Raw genomic sequence first — 16,035 nt, 5'->3', positions numbered from 1 at the left:
GAGGGGGTCAACACAAACGGGAAAACAGAGATGAGAGGTAATTATGTATGTGATTGGTGCAGAGAATGGCCAGAGTCAGGATAAGGGATGAACAAGGAGGACAAGGACAGGCTCTGCACATACAGGCAGAAGGGTGAACACCTCATAAAATCGCTGGAAAAACAGCCAGAAAAGTACAGACAAATACAGCCTAACCTACAGTTAAATAATCTCCCAATCATGTGGAAGATGAATGGAGGAAGCAGGGAATGAAGGCAGATTGGAGTTTTGTACTGAGACCAAGGGCATGCAGAGAAGCAGGCTTTCAGGGCCACTGAGGGAATAGAATGCAGAACTAACTGAGCAAGGAAGGTGAGAGGCGTGAGGACACTAGTGCACCCAGAACTGTTGTCTGGTAACTGGTTGGTGATGTTGATACACTTGATAAACACATCATATGTGAAATGGCAGTGTAACACTCCATTAGGTAACTGATTAGCTTGTAGACATTAGGTATTCTTCCTCAAATGCCTACGCCCACAAAGCAAGCAGTGTATCCTGGAGATCTGAAATTTCCTGGCCTTAGAAAGAGTTAAGAGGATTTTGTTTTCAAAGTTTCATCCCTAGAAACACCTGTTAAATTTCCAGAGAAAAGGGGTCTGAGAGTTAAGAGACAATTGTTAAGCGCCATGGCCATGGCTTTAGAAAGTAAAAGTAAGGATTCTCCACCTGTCCTCCACTGCTGCCTATGGGGCACCTCTCTCCATCTCCCCAGAGCAGGCAGGTCAGCAGGCAAAAGCAACACTGACCAGTAAAAGGAAAAAGTAAGAGATGCTGGCTTCTGAAGATGATATACTGGTCACTGTCTATATGGAAGAGTGAGCTCACTCTGCATTGCTTATATAGGACGAGAGAACAGAAAAGCCAAGATCATGGGAAACATCAGTGTTTCAGCAACTGACCATGGAGGAAAAGCCTGAAAAAGAATGTCCACAAGAGCAGGAAGGAAACAAGCCTAGAGCAGAGATGGGCAAACTGACAGCTTCATGAAGGAGGTAATCGGTACAGTTAGGTGCTAGAAAGGATGTTAAACATGGGGAGGATTCAATAACTTATTTGTCTTCATTTTATTTCAAAAGCCAAAAAACAGAGAAGTCCCATCTGTGGTTCTCTACTCATATGCCAGTATCAGCTGGGGCTGGAACAGGCTGAAACTGGGAGCTGGAAACTCAACCCAGGACTCTCAGGCAGGTGGCTGGGGTCCACTACCTGAGCTGTCAGCTGCTTCTCCTGCCACTAGACCACACATTGGCAGGAAACTGGAATCAGAAGCAGAGCAGGACTTGAACCACACTTTGTGATAAGGGATGCAGGCATCCTTGTCTTAACTCATGTTAACAGATGTCATTCCAAGATGAGTTTTAAATTGTTTTAAAGTCATTCACGACCTGGCAGGACCCATTTCAGTACAGTGATGGGATATGAGCCCAATCAAAAAAAGCTTTAAAAAATAAAGCACAAATAAAATAAACAAGTGTAGAAAATGGTTTTATATTCTTCTTGAGGGAACATACAAGTTGACCATTAAGAGGAAGTATAAGTTGGGAGAGAGGGGAGAATTTTACTTTAATATGCTAGAAAACATGACATGATCAAAGCGATGGAGAGGAAGCCAAAAGTGATAGATTGAAAAACTGGGGAAGAGAAGAACTAGGAAGAAATAACTGAAGCATCAGAAGGAAAACCAACACAGACACCTAAGAGGAGATTGTCAGCTAGACCAACCACATGCCAAAGTTCAGAATGGAAACTAGTTTGTTGTATTTGGCAAGTATGATGTGAACAAGGATTCTTTCGAGAGGTTCGAGTACAAGTTGAAAACAGAAGTAAGCATATACTATGCTTGGAGTCAGAATATAGAAAACCAAGCACAAAAAGTTTAAGATTGTATTTGCCTTCCACTTAGCTGCAACTGGAAGAAGACAGGTAAGCTTTAAACACACCTCTCATCTCTGCTAAACCTGTCATCTCCTTGGAATGGCCTAGTGTACCAATGACCTTGTTCTGCTTATTAAACAGAATCGGGGACTGAGCCGAGGGAAGACAACTCTATGGACAAAGCTATTAATCAAGGTGGGGCGCACACAGTAACACAGTCTGCTTTCTCTTTGGAACTTTCATGTGGAAGAAACCAGAAGTCTGCACACAATTCAAAGACAAATAAATACTCAGCAGCGCTGTTATAGGAAATTCTCACTCATTTCCCACCCCCCACAGCCTTACTTGAGATGACTTTATCTCTGTGGCAATTAGCTGACAAAATAATGTTCTGATATATACTAGCAGCTGGATTGCTTTTCAAAGATTATACCTCTCCTTATCCGTATCTCCCCTTACTTTAAGCCATGAATAAGAAAAAATCCTTGAAGAACCCCTATACCAAATGCTTTTGTTTATACCATCATGATTTCAGAATATCTAAGTAGTCAATTTCTAAAAAGTCCAATACGGTAACAACCATTCATCAAGTTTGACTTTTCTCATACTTTTTGCTGTAATTCCTAGACATAGCTAAAATCAATTTTCTCCCTCTTTAAGTATTAGGTGCTTATAATTACGACCTTAAAGCTAGTTAGGGTTTTCAAAAGTCAAGCATAACCACGGCTGTTGATTTAATGAGTCATAGTCTGGAAGTACTGACTCAGCAGAACTGGAAGCAACAGCATTCTGACTTAGTCAATAGTCATGTGTGGGGGAAGTACGCAAAACTTTCAAAAGACAAAAAATGCTTAAAGGAATAATTTTTTTAAAAAAATATATTTCCTGTGGTTAGGAAAATGGCATTTAATTTCCTTGTGCTGTGGTAGGCTCAGCTTCATAATGAGTTAGGAAGTTCACAGCATCTGTTAGTGATAAGTAAGCAGAGCAAAGGCACAGATGAAATTACCAAATATGAGTATTTCAATTAGTGATAAACACTTATGTGCTATTTAAAAATAGTTAAAGCCTTGAACCGCGGTTACACAGCAAGGTGGAGCAATCCACTATGGGAGGAGGGGTATGGGAGGGGTGGGGAGAATCCCCAGTGCTTATAAAACTGTATCACATAATACAATGTTAATAACAAATAAAAAAAATAAAAATAAAAATAGTTAAAGCCCTCTGCCTCTGTTTTGTAAGAGTATAATAGCACTTCATTATCATTTTTAAATTGTCACAACCCCAGTGGCTGAGTCACCACATCTGTTTACTACTGATGAAGAAATCATTACTAAAAGTGCTCAAACAGGGTCATCCTCACAAATTTGGAAACATTCCGTTCCCCTGAATACTTGAGATCATTCTTAAGTGATATACAAGCAAAGGCCAAAGTTAATGCAAAATAAAAATTTATATCTTAATAATCTTTTATATATAATGTATACATATATATAAACTAGATTTTGATGTATTATAGTTATATTATATATATAAAATAATCTTTCTGAGAGAAAAAAAAGTTTGCTTACTTTTTTAAGATTTCTTTTTTATTTGCAAGGTAGAGTTACACAGAGAGGAGATATATAGAGAATGATCTTCCATGTTCCGATTCACTCCCCAAATGGCTGCAACAGGTGGAGCTGGGTTGATCCAAAGCTAGGAGTCAGAAGTTCAATGGGATCTCCCACATAGGTCCAAGGACTTGGGCCATCCTCCACTGCTTTCCAGCTCATCTGCTAAATCAGAAGTGGAGCAGCCAAGACACGAACCAGTGTCACAAGTGGAGGGCTGCTGCCAGCCCCCTTTTGGTCACCTTTTCAATCCTACCTACCTCCACGTTATGTCACACACCCTACAGTACTTGGAAGATATAGTACCTACTAAGAGTATTCCAGTGTTGTCTGTTTGGTTTTCTTCCCATCTTTTATGCCCATTCGCAGGTTCTGAAGTGCTCAATCCTAATTTTACCAAGCGGTTCCAATAAAAATTTATGATACAACAATCAGGATTTGCATTCTTTCTTCAAATGGCCCTTCAATGATTGCTAGGTAAATAAAAAGGAACTGCAGTTGTCCACTATGTCACTCTAAGTGTGAAACAGGCACAGACAAGCAGATAACAATCCCTATGACAAATGACGTTCTGGATGATGACAGGTGGAAGAAACCATTAATTATGGGTGTGTCTCAGTTCCAGACATGATTAAGTACAAAAGAGAAGACATCATTATCTTCAATATAAATGTTAAACTCTAAAAAAGGAGGAGAAAGAAGAGAAAAAGAAGAAGAGAATGATTATTCTGACAATTCGCAAAGGAACTAGTTAATCCTCCACCTCCAAATGCCAGGATCCCATATGGGCACCAGTTCAAGTCCCAGCTGCTCCACTTCCCACCCAGCTCCCTGCTTGTGGCCTGGGAAAACAGTTGAGGATGGCCCATATCCTCAGGACCCTGCACCCATATGAGAAACCCAGAAAAAAACTGCTGGCTCCTTTATTCAGATCAGCTTGGCTCTGGCTGTTGTAGCCATTTAAGGAGTGAACCAGTGGATGGAAGATCTTTCTATCTCTCCCTCTCTCTGTAAATATGCTTTTCCGGTAAAAGTAAATAAGCCTTTAAAAAGAAAAAAGGACTAGGGTACTAGCAGTGGGGAGAGGGAGTAGAGTTGGATCAAGGCATACTTAAAAATAGAATTAGGGGCTGGCATTGTGGCAAAGCAACAAAGCAGGTTAAACCTTTGCTTGCAACACCAGAGTGCCAGTGTGAGTCCTGGATGCTCTGCTTCTCAACAAGTTGCCGGCTAATGCACTGTGGAAAGGAAGCAGATGTTGGTTCACATGCTTGGGTCCCTGCCACCTTCATGGGGATCCAGATGGAGATCTTGGCACCTGGCTTTCTCCTGACCCAGACTTTGTGGCTGCAGCCATTTAAAGAAAAATCGGCAGATAAAAGATCTCCCTTTCTTTGCCTCTTCCCTCTCTGTCACTTTGTCTTTCAAGTAAATAAGTCCTTTTTTAAAAAAATAATAAAAATAGAATGAAAAAGTCAATGTACTGATGGGAAGCTGAGCATGATGTCAACAAATATGTAATATATTATGCTGAAGTCTCCAGAACATACATCTGGATAAAGAGTTCAGGAAATAGTATGGCAAAACACTGATTCAGTTTTTGGCACACTGAATTTGACATTTAATTTGACATCCAGATAGGGTTGTTCAGCAAACCACCAGTTGCATAAATCTGGAACTTAGCAGACTGGTCCAGTTGGCAGCCATAAAATTAATAAACATCCATCTTTGATATAATGAAAAGGTAGTTGCCCAATGAATTTAAGAAAAATTAAAGCTCCAAACAAACCATTACTAAATTGGGTAGCAGACAATTCCAAAACAGAGTATCTACTGTAGCTAATTTAAGGGAAAGGAGAGTAACTCCAGAGTATTAAAGATGACTTATTAGGAAGCCTAGTGGAAAACATTCTCTCCTTGGCTCCCAGAGCTCATGGTCAAAGCCATACTAAAGAAATAGGCAGCCAAAGGGGCTGCTTCCTCTAAAATGATCAGAAATGTGAAAAATTAGGAAACTAACTCCCAGATCAGAACCTACCCTTACTGTTCCCTGTTCCAAAACCATAGCATGTTCAGGAGGCTGTCCACCACCAGCAATAAAATGTCCCATGCTTTGACTCCCTCCTCCCAGTTACAATTTTAAGTGTCGCCCACAATATATCTTTCTGATTATCAGTATTTAAAATTATATCCAGATCTTTAAGGTGTTGAAAAATGTTTTGTTCTGAGTTCTTTACCTTCCATATGTTAGAAAGAAGTTGACTAGGTGGGTTCTGGGTTTGTGAGCCCCAGGGGAGGGAGGTCTGGCAATGCTTGGGATGCCTAACCTGGTTTTTGGACTCACTGGCAAGAACATGTCCTACTTAATGAAAAAGGTGGAACAATGGGCACAGGCTCTATTATAAAAGGAGGATGTGGCAGCACATTTGGTGCTGTAGCAGAAGAACAGACAAAACTGGACAACTACCCCAAACAAATGATGGCGGCAAAATATATATCAGTGAATGGAGCCAATGGACTTTTGGAGGGTGACGTCATGGAAACAAATGGAAAGGCTCTCATGTTTGCAAACCAAAGAAATAATCTTAAAACAGCAATACTTCCCAAAGGTGTTTTCTTTTAAGAAATGAACAGTTTAGCCCCCGCCCTCCAAATTCTTATGAAAGTACACAGAACCCAGAAGAGCCAAAACAAACTTGAAAGTGAAATGGAACTCCTAGTTCCCAATTTTAAAACTCACTACAAGTAATCAAGAAACGGTCTTCCCCAGCAATGGGGAACGTCTTGCCTGCAGGTTCCCACCAGGCAAGGAGGGGTCAGGGTCCCAAAATTCTTCCCAAGAACCATTGACTTTAGTTCCTCTCATTTTCAAAAGGCACCTCACCTCCCCGCTCTCTCCCAGGAGGTTCTTTCCCCTTCTTTCTATGTTCATCTGATCACTTTACAAATAAAACTTATGGTACTAGCAGAAGGAAAGATAGATAAGTAAATATAATAGAGAAACAGATTTAAAGCACAAAATTGTTTTTCTGCAAAAACTGTATTAAGAAAGTTTAAAAAGCAACTCAGAAATGGGAAAAAATTATAAATTATTTATCTGAAAGGGGCCTATTTCTAATTAAGAGTTACTTATAAGTAACTCTTATAACTCAATAATTAAAAACAAAAATAACCCAATTTTCAAAAAGCAAGTTATCTGAAAAGACATTTTTTTTTTCCAAAGAAGATACAGAAATGACCAACAGGCACATGAAAAGATGTTCAATGCCATTAGCTGGCAGGGAAACCCAAGCTGGAAACACACTGAGTATGTGATTTGTTTTTAAGGTTTATTTCATTTTACTTGAAGGCAGAGTTACAGAGAGAACTAGAGTCAGAGAGTTTCATATTCATGATGATAGCAAGAGTCAGCAACTCGGGCCTGGCGCGGTGGCACAGTGGTTAAGGTCCTCGCCTTGCACGCCCGGGATCCCATATGGGCGCCGGTTCTATCCCGGCAGCCCTGCTTCCCTTCCAGCTCCCTGCCTGTGGCCCGGGAAAGCAGTCGAGGACAGCCCAAAGCTTTGGGACCCTGCACCCGCGTGGGAGACCCAGAAGAGGCTCCTGGCTTCGGATCAGCATAGTTTCGGCTGTTGCGCTCACTTGGGAAGTGAATCATCGGACGGAAGATCTTCCTCTCTGTCTCTCCTCTCTGTATATCCGCCTTTCAAATAAAAAATATAATAAAAATAAATCTTTAAAAAAAAAAAAGGGTCAGCAACTCCAGGGGCTGGCACTGTGACACAGCAGGGTGAGCCATCACCTGTACTGCCAGCACTTTATATGGTCACTGCTTCAAGTCCCAGCTGTTCTACTTCTGATTCAGCTCCCTACTAATGAACCTGGGAAAGCAATGAGAGATGGCCCAAGTCATCTTGTTTTTTTCAATGGAGCTCTAGGTTCCTGGCTTCAGACTGACCCAGCCCCAGCCATTGCAGCTATCTGAACCAGTGGATGGATGAACTCTTGCTGTGTGCCTCCTTCTCTCTGTAACTCTGCCTATCAAATAAATAAACATATATTAAAAAAGAGTCAGTAAGTGTTGGCAAAGATATGAAGACATTGGAACCCTCATATAGTACATATAAGTGAAAAATAGTCTATTTATTTTAGGAAATAGCCTGGCAGGTTTGCAGTGATTAAACATGGAGTCATCATTATGACCCAGAAACCCCATTCCTGAGTGTTTACCCAAGAGAAATGGCAACATGTCCAGACAATCATCACAGTATTATTCATAATAGCCCAAAGGGGAACATACATCCCATTTGTCCAGCAGCTGACACTGGAATATTAAACCAAAGAATGAGGAACAAGCTACGGTATGAACTTTGAATAATTATGTTAAGTGAAATAAGCCATGAATTGAGTGATTCTAATCATAGAAGATACTCAGAAAGGGTAAATCTGTAGACAAGGAAAGCACTCATAATTTTGTCTGCTGGGGGTGATGGGATCTAAAGGGTGATGGTGAAGCGATTTCCTTCAGTGGTAATGAGATACTCCAAAACTGATGGTCACATACTCACCATTAAGTTGTGAGCTAAAGCTCATAGTGAATTGGGTAGTATGTGAATTAAGACATTTTTGTAATGATAAACTTCTAAGCAGAAGGACTGGCACTATAGCATAGTAGACTAAGTTTCTACCTGTGGCTCAGCATCCCATATGCCAGTTCAAGTACAAGCTATTCCATTTCCAATCCATTTTCCCTGCTTACCGCCTGAGAAGGCACTAGAGGATGGCTCAAGTCCTTGGGCCCTTTACATCCATTTGAAGAGTGAACCAGCAGGTGGAAAAACTGTCTCTGCCTCTACTTCTCTCTGCCTTTCAAATAAATGAAATAAATCTCTTTTTTTCTTTTAATCACTGGTTGAAGTAAAAATGTTGAGGATTTTTCCCAACTGAAACATAAGCCAAAACCATTGCACCCAGATAAGGGTAGGTCAGAGGTCAAAGTACAGAGCCTTGGGACGCTGCACCTGACTGAAAGGGGCTCCTGGTTCCTGGATTCAGATCAGCTCGGCTCTGGCCATTGTGGCCACTTAAGGAGTGAGCCAGCAGAAGAACATCTTTGTCTCTTCTTCTCTCTGTATATGTCTTTCCAATAAAAAATAAGTCTTTTTTAAATGCATTTTTTCACTAAATAATTCCAATCAGAATTTCAAAACATATCTGCACACCATTGATCATTATGCCATTAGGCACAATAGATGAAAGGGTAAATCAAATGAGTGGAATAGACACACCATCACTCCAACTTTGAAAAGATAGAAATTCTATCATGTACTAACCCATGGATTAACCTTGAAGATAGCATGCTAAATGAGTTAAGCCAGACAGACGAAGATACATGTTCTCTTGATTCCCCTTACATGATCCCAGATACATCCTGTATCTAAAGTAGACATTCTCAGAAACAGAAACTAGAATGGTGGTGCCATGCGCTTGTTGGAAAGGGGGAAATGGAAAATAATTGTTTGATGGGCTCTGAGTTTCAGTATTGCAAGCTCAAAAAGTTCTAGAGGTCTATTGAAAAAGAATGTGAATATGGTTAGCACTACCAAACCATACATTTAACAGCGATTAAGATGGCAAGTGTCGTGACCCTTGGTGGTAGAGAGTCCAGCATCCTATTGTCAAGATAGATTTAACAGTTTCACTGGGGCTCCGTCTTTTATTCAGGAGTAGAGATGTGTACTGCACTGTATCTTCCTTCTCCGTATGACACACTCAAACAGCAGAATGATAGACTTGTGCGTGTTGCTGAGGGACTATATTATTGCAATAATACAAGGGAAAACAGTGGGGCAAGGGTAATTGGGGAAATCTGGGGGGAAACCCCTGAGCTTATGGAACTGTATCATGGAAAAATGTGTGTGTGTGTGTGTGTGTGTGTGTGTGTGTGTGTGTGTGTGTGTAAAGATGGCAAGTATAGTCCTATGTTTTATACTAGCTCAAACCATAGCCTAAGTGCTTGAATAAACTATCAAGCACTCAGAGACATCAAATCTGACTCAGGAATAATGGGATTACTTAAACAAGATGCATTCGGAGTTCTTAAGGAGGAGTGTGGGATTTACCACTGAGAGCAATTGCTTTGTGCATTGAACGTTCATTGATCCTTGGCATCTGGTACCACATGCACAGGTCCTGTCCTCACATGCTCAGTGCCCTCAGTAAAATGAAGTGTGGTGTAGGTTAGCAAGCATTGTGACCAAGGGTCATGCTGGAAGCCCAGGGCTAGGCCAACCTGCAGGAGTGAGGAAAGACGGCCTGGGGGAACGGCCTGTAGAATGAACAGCAGTTACCCAGAGACACTCACATGCTTCCGAACTTTCCTGTTTTCCCTCTGTAGCTTGCTTCATGTTTCATTCCGTCAGGACTAGCAGAGATACTTGGTATGATACTCCAGTTTGTTGAGACTTGTCTGGTGATCTAACACGTGACCTGTCCTGGAGAAGGGACGCCATGCGCTTGGGAAGAATCTTCTGCTCCCATTGGGTGAAATGCTTCCTTGGTGTCTGTTGTGATGTTCGCGTCTGCTACTTCCTTATTCATTCTCTATCTGGGTGTTCTATTTCCTGTTGACAGTACAGTATGAGAACGCTTCTGTGCTTGTCCTGCTGCCTATGTTTCCTAGCAGTTCTACGAATGATAGCTTCACATGTTCTTCTTCGGCACACTGACGGTGATTACTTATTTGTACATAATCAATCCTCCCAAGGCATTGTTTTACGGTGGATCTTTTATACACTTGAGTCACTTCTCTCTTCTGTTGCTTAAAAGTTCTTTATCCTTGACTTTTTTGTTGTTGTTTTTTGTTTTTGTTTTTACGAAACAGAGAAAGATCCACTGATTCACTCTTCAAATGGATTCGATTTTCAGTAAACCCTCACCTCCAGCAGAGGTGGTTCTGTTTCCTCTAGGATGGTCTACTGGTCTTACTACATGCTGGATTTATACTAGGATGAAGAGACTGTCTATCTATCTATCTGTCTGTCTATCTATCTATCTATCCATTTATCTATCATCTATTTGTATCTCTGTCTGTCTCCCTCTTGCAAATAAATAAAGCCATTCAGTTGATCTCAGAACCTGCTTCAAGTGTGTGTGTGACCTGTTCAACCACACAGGGCCCTGAGCCCAAAAGAGCCCCATGTTTGGTTTCAGGCTCTGCTGCTGTAGTTCTGAAATGAGTCAGGCGTTTAATTTTGAACACGCATTTTATAAGTGAAGCCTGAGGGACAAAATGCATGTGTGTCAAGAAAGCTAATGCACATAATACATGTGTTCCATCATTACATGCTGCCTCATTTGCATACAACATCACAGTACCAATGAGCACAGGATTCTGGTGGATGTGTGTTCTGTCAGAGTTGAGCAAATGTCAAAGCAACTTCAAAGCAACCTTTCTTTTTCTAAGATTAACGTTTTTATTTGAAAGGCAAAATGACAGAGAGAAAGTCCATCCACTGGGTTCACTGCCCTAGGAGCAGCCAGGGCTGGACCAGGCCAAAGCCAGAAACCCAGAATTCCATATCAGAGTCCCTGTAAATGGAGCAACTAGGACTTGAACAGGGGCTCTGATATGGGATGTCAGCACTGCAGGTGGCAGCATCATGCAATGAGCCATAACGCCAGTTGCACATGATGTTTTAAACTGCCTTCCAAATAAAAAACTGAATCTTCAACCAAAAAAAAAAGGAAGGGTTGGTGCTGGGTTTAACAGGCTCATTCTTCCCTTGCAAGTGCCAGGATCCCATATGTGTGCTGGTTCTTGTCCCAGCTGCTCCACTTCTGATCCAGCTCTCTTCTTATGGCTTGGGAAAGCAGCGGAGGATGGCCAAAGTCCTTGAGCTACTGCACCCCTGTGGGAAACCTGGAAGAGGCTCCTGACTCCTGGCAATGGCTTCCCTGGATGGAGTTCCAGGTTTCCAGCTTTGGCCTGGTCCAGCCCTGGCTGTTGCAGCCACATGTGGAATGAACTGGTAGATCATCTCTCCCCCTGCTTCTGTCTCTTCTTCACACAGCAATTCTTTCAAATAATACATAAGTCATTTAAAAAATGAAAAGATGGAATGTTGGTCCTAACCTCAGTCCTACTGAGCCAAAATCCATGCTTCATCTACATTTGGAGAAGCAGTCAGTGTATGGTCTTTTTAGAAGCCAGAGATAGGCCTTTTGGCCCAAAGTAAATGAAGCAGAGGCACACCTAATCCTCAAGGCTCTCAAACCCCACCCTTACCCACCAGCCAAGAGAGCGTCCAGTGACTTGAGTCATCGCCACTGCCTCCTGGAGTCTGCATTAGCAGGAAGCTGTAGTCAGGAGCCAGAGCTGGGACTGGAGCACCAGTGTCTTGACCAGTTGGCCACACCCACCCCCTCTGAAATGTTTATGGACACTCATGACTTTGTTTCCCTCATCTTCCCTTTCTTGAGCTATCTTCCTTCCTCATTTCCTTATTGAAGAGATTTTAACTAGTTGTTGAAGCTGGGTTCACCTGCAAACCTGTTCTGCTTGGATGTTACAATATGTGGGGAAAAATTTGAATTTGAAGGACTTTAGATAATACAGGTTCCCACAACATCACAGTCTCCACCATTCCCTATAATCCTGCACCCAGCATAGCCTGATTCACTGATTTACATATCTTCTCTTTCCCATGAGTTTTTGAGTTTGTGAAACTCTCCTTTCATCCAACAGATAACCAGGTACTGCCACTGAATAACTCCCACATGTTTATATTACTCAATCTTCCTCTCTGTCTCTCCTCTCTGTATATCCGCCTTTCCAATGAAAAAATAATAAAAATAAATCTTAAAAAAAAGATTTTTTTTTTTTTGGAAGACAGAGCAATACACACAGAAGATCTGGGTCTGCTTCGTGAATGGCAGGAGCCCAAGTACTTGGCCATCATTGACTGCTTTCCCAGGCAAACCAGAGGGAGCTGGATCATACTGAAGCAGTGAGGCCTAAACAGTGACACAACAGGCTCATCCTCTGCCTGAAGTGTCAGCATACCATTGGATGCTGGTTCTAGTACCAGCTGCTCCACTTCCAATCCAGCTTCCACTTATGGACTGGGAAAGCAGCGGAGGATGGCTCAAGTTCTTGGCCCCATGCACCCACATGAGACACCGAGAAGAAGCTCTTGGCTTCGGATCAGCTCAGCTCTAGCTATTGCGGTCAAATGGGGAGTAAATCATTGGATGGAATATCTCTCCCTTTGTCTTTCCTTCAATCTGGAAATCTGCCTTTCGAGAGGAAACAAATGACTCTTTTATAAAATAATAAAGGAAGCAGCTGGCACTCTAATAAGGGATCAGCATTGAAAACTGGGGCTTAACCCACACTGCCATGCTGCCAGCCTCAGTATATTGATCATTTTTACTATAGGATTTCCCCACATTCATTATTAAATTTCTTGTTCACGTCTCACATTAAATAATCTCTGGCCTACTCCTTTTACATTATGTCATGTCCTAAGAATGTGAACCAGATAAACCAGTCATACTGGTTGTGAATTTTGAAATGGTCTAAATGGTCTGGGCAGGTAATATCTGACTTTCTCCTTAGTGTCGATCACTGCTGACCTTCTGAGACCCCACAGTTTCAGAATTTTATTCACAAACTTTGTTAGCCAGCTCTTCATTCTGGAAACTACTTATCCTTTCATATTGTAAATCTTGCTAAAAGTGCAGAGCTCCAACATGACCCAACAGACCCATCCTAAGTGCACATGCCAAGAGTAATGACAGTATTTGTCCATTGGGCAGATTTTTAGCCTAGCAGCTAAAATGCCAGCTGGGATGGTCATATCCCATATCACACTCAGACATGGGTTAAAGTCTAGCTCTGTACCTGACTCCGACTCCCTGTTAATGTGCCCTCTGGGAAGCAGGATGTGACGCCTCAAGTACTTGGGTCCCTGTCCTCTAAAAGGGAGACTCAAATTGAATTCCCAGATCTAGACTTCCACCTGCCCCAACACCTACTATCTGGCCAGTAAAACACTTGCTCAAACATTTATAGCTAAATGATGGACGTATACCAAATGTCCATCAAAAGAGGAACACATAACTAAAATGTAGTACATATACATATTAGTCAGCCATAGAAAGGAATCAGTGGGCCCAGAATGATGGCTAAGTGGCCAAATCCTCACCTTGCATGCACAAGGATCCTGTGTGGGCTCTGGTTGATGTACCAGTGAGGAAGGTCCTCTGTCTGCTGTTTCTCTCTCTAAGTGGCCACAATGACCAAAGTTGAGCCAGTCTGAAGACAGGAGCCAAGAGCTACTTCCAGGTCTTCCACGCAGGTCCAAGGCTTTGTTTGTCTTCCACTGTTTTCTCGGACCACAAACAGGGAAGTGGAGCAGCCAGGACATGAACCAGCACCCATATGGGATCCTCCAGCATGAAGCTCACATAGTATCTTAATAGGGAATTGTTCAAAAACATGAAAATAATTCTAATGAAAATAACTACAATACAAATTCTACAACACAGAATACAAATTAGACCAGATCAGTTGGGTTGAGAAAGTATCATTGACTAAAAATACAGAGAAAAATATTCCATGTCACTTTCTGCCTATCGGGTTGTATTCCAAAGACTTTGAACCACACCCTATAATAATCCCATATGATTTTGCATACTTGAGAGACAAAAATAAATAAAGAGAGAGAGAAGCAGTTTTTATTCATCGCTTTACTCCGCAAGTGTCCACAATGGCCAGGGATAGGTAGGGCCAGAACCAGAATCCAAGAATTCAATCCAAGTTTCCTACGTGGTTGGGCAGGAAACCGTCTACGTGAGCCATCCCCGTTGTCTCCCAGGATCTGTGCCAGTGGGTAACGCTTGGAGCAGGGTTGAAAATCAAACCTAGGAACTTAAGCCAAAAAGTCACTCTAAAGCACAATTATTATCTGCATTTTATGAATGAGAAAAATAAGGCATGCAGATGTTATATAATTGAACTATATTGAGTCATTTCTGAACTTCAAATTTTGTTCATTTTTATAGCTAGGTACTTCAGTTCTCACTTTTAAATTTTTTAAAATATGTTGTAACATCTGGTAGGGGCACTTTATTTTCAAAAGCTCTTCTGAAAACATTTTCAAAAGTTCTTCTGAAAATATTTTTGTTAGTCTTTTATGCATATTATTCCAGGTAGGGTATTTTGGTGGGTTTTTTTGTATTTTGGTATTTTTTAATATTAAAAATATTGATTTTAATATTGAAAATAAAAGCATTTACTATCTCTTAGCACACCACATGTATCCTACCTGGGTAAAGTTTTTTTTTTTTTTTAGTTTTCTTCAAGTTAAAAAAAGATACAATAGGATTAGTAGAGCTTTAAAATATTATGACAATTTTCAACAAATACCAAATGATACTGTTGAAACATCCTATCTAAGGCCAATGATACTGATAAATAATTATAAAACATAACAAGTAAAGTTTTACTGGAAAACTAAATTCAGTGAATAAATTCAGTGAATCTGCCCATGTATCTGTGGCTTTTTCCTTCTGTTAAAATGAAATGGAGTTAGCAGCAGTTCTATTCCTGTTTTCATATTTATAGATCTAAGCCCTGAGAAAACTTGCATAATTTGAATACTGGGCATTTCTCTTGTGAAAACATCACATTGTTATATATGTGTATATATTCAGTTATATTATTGAAAATTTCTTAATTACCTGTTTGTTGACAACCTGATTTGATCCTCCTTTGATTTTATTGAAAAGTGAGAACTGAAAGTCATCTAATTTTTTAATGAATTAATTTTTTTTAATGCTGTAATCCAATTATTGGCATTCTTGACTTTCTTAATTTGTAGGAAGCGTGACCAAAAAAGCTTACCCAAGACTAATCATGTGATCATGGATTATACTGACACACTCTTACTCATAGCTTCTCGCTTATAGAACTAACATAGATGAAGCTTGATTTTTTTTAAAAAATGGATAAAACTGTTCATTTTTAGATTTGCTTTCTTGACCATGAACAAAGTTTATATATTACCGTCAAATTTCATTTTTAAGGATAGCTCAAAATGCAAAGTAGGGCTACGACGGGACAGACAGACACCCGTGGATATTTATGCATACATGGGTAAACTGTTCCTAAGGACAGCTGATGACAATTTCATTCTGGTAATTACTCATTTGACAGAACTAAAATCAGCAACTTAACCTCAAAGGAAGAAACTGACCCCACTTAAATCAAGCCAACTTCCTGCACCTCAGATCAGTGCATACTAGATTTGGATTTGGGGGAAAGTTGCCTTTGTTTCTGGGCTTATATATTAGTAAAGTTTAAATAATCTATGTAAACTAATAATAAGAAACAGAACTTTGTCCCTGATAGCTACAGGGTTATCAAAAGTACAATCAGGGGAGTTGGCATGATGGCTCAACTGGCTAATCCTCCACTTGCAAGCACCAGTGTCCCATATGG

The sequence above is a fragment of the Ochotona curzoniae genome, unplaced genomic scaffold (assembly GCF_017591425.1).
Source record: "Ochotona curzoniae isolate NIBS_2020 unplaced genomic scaffold, NIBS_Ocur_1.0 scaffold_2476, whole genome shotgun sequence".
In the NCBI taxonomy this organism is placed as follows: Eukaryota; Metazoa; Chordata; class Mammalia; order Lagomorpha; family Ochotonidae; genus Ochotona; species Ochotona curzoniae.
The sequence above is the reverse complement of the archived record's forward strand: the minus strand, read 5'-3'. Positions refer to the sequence as shown.